The sequence below is a fragment of the Trachypithecus francoisi genome, unplaced genomic scaffold, assembly GCF_009764315.1.
Source record: "Trachypithecus francoisi isolate TF-2019V2 unplaced genomic scaffold, Tfra_2.0 Lachesis_group13, whole genome shotgun sequence".
NCBI lineage: Eukaryota > Metazoa > Chordata > Mammalia > Primates > Cercopithecidae > Trachypithecus > Trachypithecus francoisi.
In genome coordinates this window covers 68,305,720-68,311,091 of record NW_022681458.1, presented here as the reverse complement: position 1 = coordinate 68,311,091, position 5,372 = coordinate 68,305,720, and the positions used below count along the sequence as shown (strand labels likewise).

Sequence of the window (5,372 nt, the reverse complement as noted above, 5' to 3'; positions counted from 1 at the left end):
ACAGACCTATTGTCAGCCTAGCAAAAGACTTTCCAGCCCAGGAGAAAAATCACCTGCAGTCCTGAGGACTGCTGGAATAATCACAGCAATGTGGCCTGGGCCATTAAGACCACTGGCAGGTGACCCTCAGAATTAGGGACCAGCTATCCCCTCTCCCTTGGCACATTGGATACCTAAGCATTCCCTGTTCCTGAAACCAGCTTGACTAGAAGAAGGTGGAAGAGGGAGAAACTCCCAAAGATTGAACATTGACCAATAAGTGCCTGATCTAACTGCTTTAAACCAGAAAATATTGAGGTATATGTCTTTAGCTTTCAAATATAAATTCTTCCCCAGCCTCCAAACCGTTTGTTGAACAGTGTTCAAAAATAAATTGAGATCAATTATATTCTATTTTTTTAAAGGCCTATAATACTGACCAATATTCAGCAAGAGATTTATTGCTTTGCCTAACTCATTTCATGCCATCCACTGGAAGACCCAATAGTAATGCCTAGGGCTTGAGTGTGGGATGAAAAGAAGGGGAAGTCCTATGATATAAGGAAAGAATGCTTTCAGCATCGCTCTACTAATATGTTCACTTTAGCCTTTTGTTTTTCTCTGCTTGGTCAATACGTTTATTGTCTTATCTGAAAAAATCTTCATAGAAAATTGTTAAGTTTAGCACTCAGCAGACCTCAGAGCTCCTGAGCTCTAAGGAAGCCTGCCTGCTTTTGAGCTACCTGATCATTCTTCTGGGCAGGGAACAGTTTGGGAGACAGGTCCCACCTCTTCTTTTTAGCTTCTTTCTTGGGCTTCTCATAGACTGAATTCTCTCCTTCAGCAGCATGAGCTTTCTTATATCTCTCCTCCACCAAGTCTGGAGTTACACAGTTCTTTATGTATTGTGAGAACCGTTTCCTGTAAGCATCTTCATCTTCTATTAGATGATGCACATAATCTGCAACATTCTGACTTGTGATGTGCTTCTAATGCACTTGTGCATTAAATTCCTTGCCTTCAGAATCATATCCAGGGAATCATTTAGTACTTTGTGGGATAGACAAGCCTCCATCCACAGCTTCCAGGGCCCCAAAAACTTTATTGTCAGTGGTGGTTCTGGCAAGGCCTGCATCCAAATAGTAGGTGAAGGCATCAGGCTGACCATCAATGCTCTCCGCATCATATTCATCTCTGGTCACCTCCTCTTGGCCTTCCTAGATGGCATCCATGCCAAATGTGTTGAGAAGCCTGCAGGCCACTACGATGTGCTGAAGCATAATTTGTCAGGCCAGCCTTCACACCATATTTTGGTACTTTGTGTGCCTAAACTGCACAGACAGTCACATGCCCTTGCATACAGGCATAAGCAATCTGACAAATAATATCTCTGTTAGGAGTTACATGAACTATCATCCTGGATTTGGACATGTTGTACTTATTTTTATCCTGTATCACCAAGCGTTTCCAACCATAGTAATCAGTTTTACCCCTTCATCTTCTAAATTTCACTTGGTATCATTTAAAGTAGGCCTATTCCTGACAACTGTACCAAATGCCATCCTGAGGAACAGAGACCTATGTCTGAAGCTCGACACAGACCTGCAGGCCCAATATCACTGGGGGTGTTGGGGGGATCTTTTTGTCCTTTTAATTACCATCTAAACCACTGTCAACTCTAAATGTGAACATTTATTATTCTAACCTAGGCTTGTGTGTCTGGTTCCTCGCTTGGTGTTGTTTTAAGGTATTGGTTCCAGGCCCCCTGACAATAAGAACAAAAACATGCCTGGTTACCAAACAGTCCAGGCACCTTCCCTGGAGAGGCCAATTCAGCAGGTTAGAGTGGGACCCAAGAATCTTGGCTTATTAACAAGTGCCCAGGGAGGGTGGAGAAACGCCGCTTTAAGGCGGTGGTTCTCAAAGTGTGGTCCTTGGGCCCTCAGCAACAACATTTCCAGGGAACTGGTTACAAATCAACCACCTCAAACCTGTTAAACCAGAAAATCTGGGTGTGGGACTCAGTAACCTGGGTTTACACAGCCTTTCAGGGAATTCTCATATGCTTTAAAGTTTGAGAACCACTGCCTTCAGGAAATGATAAACAGGCAGTAAATAACAATTTATTCGCTTAACCATTCATTCATTAGTCCACAGCCCGCCTGTACCAAAAGACTCAGCAAGAATCTCTCCAGTGTCCTGGTGCCCCCATGGCATTAGGTTGCTGTGACCATCGTTCTAGACTCAGCCACACATTTAGAATCACCTGGGGAGCTTTTAAAGCTCCCGCTGCCCAGACAGCACCCCACACCCATCAAATCAGAACCTCTGAGCATGGGAACCAGGCATCTGCACTTGCTTAAGCTAACCAGGTGGTTCCAATGTGCAGACCAGTTTGGGAACCACTGTCAGAGCACCTAACAAAGCCCCTGAAATCAGACTTGCCAGAAAAAGTAACAATTACGACGCAGACAAGCAAGGGGGTAGGAGATCATAGAGAAGGCCCAGCAGGGAGCTTCCCTCATTTATTCACTACTGTGCTTCAAAAGAAGTGTTTAGAAGCAAGGCAGGGCGTGTAGGAAACTATCTTTTACAGGATAAAAAGACTAGAAAGGTTTCCCGGAAGTCACTGGGGAATTTGGAACACACCCTCATTCTCCTGAACGTGCCCCAAGACTCAAGAAGTGGATAGATTGAAGCAGGAAGGATAAAAGTTTTCACCTGCCCCTCTCGACCCTTCCTGAACACACTTGAGCACTACCAGCCCTTTAATTCACATCTCCCGCCCTAATGGGGCTTGGCAAACAGTGGCTGAGAGCAGGACTGGGTCCCAGGGTGCAGGATGATGGTGAAGGTGATAGTGAGAAAGAGAGTAGGGGAAGGGGAAGGAAGAGGAGAAGGAAAAGGAGGGAGCTCACCTTCCTGTGAGGTTCCCATATGCTAAGCCCAGGGCCTCAGTCATTTCACACAGCAACTCCATTTGGCAGTGGATGATCTGAGGCCACAGGACTTGCCCCAGGTCATTTCTGTGAGTGGCAAAAGCACTCTCCAGTAGAGACAGTGAATGCCCCGGAGGAATCAAGGATGTGGGGGGCAAGCAGGAAAGAGACTCTGAGAGGGGAGACACAGGAGGCCGCTGGGCCAGGCCCACAGTATAGTGAGGCCGTGCAAAAGTCAGCCTTTCCATCTACTTTAATCCAGGGGTGAGGTTCTGGATGGTGGGGAAGGAATGGAGGCTTCCTGTGGCATCCAGAGCAGCTGGGGTGAGGGAAAGCGCACAGGAAGCGGGCCTGGGGCAGTGGCCACGTAATGGCGCACATGGATGGATTTCCACATCCAGACAACCAATGCAGCTACATCAGTGAGTGTCAGCGAAAGGTGAGCCCTGGTTTCACCGGGTGCGGATATAGAGCATAAGGTTTTTTGTGGTTTCAGAGATTCATATCTTTTAAAAGCCCTTTGGCATCTTCCTTAAGCCTCATTCTTAGTGAGGTCCCAGATGTCTCAACTGGGCCACAAGCACAAGCATGTCTAACTGCATCCCTGAAGATGGGGCTCCCCCCCCCACTAGAGGGCCCATCCTGGGGGCTCTTTTTGAAAGCCAGTGCATATAATTGTTGAATAGGAAGAACCTGATGGATACCGTGGTAGGGAGAGCAGGGGATAAATTCCTAAAACATTACACAAATGTATCTCAAATTTCCCATCTGAGCTGCAAGAAATGCCCCAAAATATAACCAACAGGAGCAGCTCTTTGCTTCAGTGTTGCAAGTTTTCAGTCTGTTAGGCAGGAAAGCCTCGGCTTAGGCAACTTTAGAGAAAACCTCATTCAGTGAAGAGGCCCACAAGGTCAGAAGATTGGGGCCCGGCTGGGAGTCTCAGGAGAATACGGTGAAAACAAATCACAAGGCTGCTGCTTCAATGATGTAGATCAAATTGTGGAATAAACATTCATAAAGAAAAATATGGACTGATATATATTGTCAGGCAATACTATGACAAGCATTTTGCACAGATTTAAGAAATCAGAGCACAAGAAAGGGGAAGCACCCAAGCCAATGCTTATGCCAGGCAAAGGGTGAAAAATGATCAGCCAAGCGTTCAACCACCAGTTGATAGTTACAGGGCAAAGTGAAAACTAAACTGTTTGGTTGTGAAATGAACCTAGCACTACGTAGACCCCAATCACTGACACAGCATTTACAGTAATAACAGCCAACAATTACAGAATGCTCAAAAGTCCTTTGAGAAACAGTCAAATGAAACTCGCAGCATCTGCCGTGGGAAAAATGTGGAGGATATTGTCCACTGTATCACCCAGGTCCCCACAGGAAAGACCCCATTAAAAAATTTCTTCTTCTTTTTTTCTGAAAGCTGAGACAAGCTTTACTTCCCTTGAGGAAACAGTCTGTCACTCCTGAGCACGAAAGTTATGTCCTAACTGTTCATTTCTCTTTCTTTTTTTTTTCTTTTTTTGAAACGGAGTCTCCCTCTGTCACCCAGGCTGGAGAGAAGTGGCGTGATCTCAGCTCACTGCAAGCTCCGCCTTCCGGGTTCAAGTGATTCTTCTGCCTCAGCCTCCTGAGTAGCTGGGACTACAGGCGTGCACCATCACGCCTAGCTAATTTTTGTATTTTTAGTAGAGATGGGGTTTCACCATATCGGCCAGGCTGGTCTCAAACTCCTGACCTCATGATCTGCCCACCTCAGCCTCCTAAAGTGCTGGGATTATAGGCATGAGCCAATGCGCCCTGCCCCTCTCTCTCTCTCTCTCTCTCTCTCTCTCTCTCTCTCTCTCTCACACATTTTTTAACGGTTTTAGGAAGCTCACAGTCAAATCAAAATTCAAATATAGCATAGGTCTTGATCGCCTATACCATTGATCTCAAAATCACTTTTTAATCTCACCATCCCCATAGGGAAAAATTTAAGGACAACTCCCTACTAGATGTGTATTTATTTATTTATTTATAAATCATATACATGGCCAGGCATGGTGGCTCATGACTGTAATGATGGCACTTTGGGAGGCTGAAGCAGGCGGATCACTTGCATCCAGGAGTTTGACACCAGCCTGGGTAACATAACAAGACCCCATATCTACAAAAAAATTAAAAATTAGCCAGGCATGGTGGCACATGCCTGTAGTCTCAGCTACTTGAGAGGCTGAGGAGGGAGGATCACTTGAGGCTGAGAGGTTGAGGCTGCAATGAGCTATGATTGTGCCACTGCAGAGTGAGAACTTGTCTCTAAATAAATACACAGATAAAATACATGTACGTCTATTATTACCTGATATTTTAAAGCATAATATACACAGAGGCCAGGGCTCATTGTCAATGACTGAGGATGTAAATCCATATTTCAAAGGGTCTTCTAGGGGCCGGGCATGG

General features: G+C 45.6%; 1 pseudogene; it reads right to left on the bottom strand.

Moving 5' to 3' along the window:
• Positions 1-677: 677 nt before the first annotated feature.
• On the bottom strand, positions 678-1,425 carry LOC117094197 (annotated as a pseudogene).
• Positions 1,426-5,372: the final 3,947 nt, after the last annotated feature.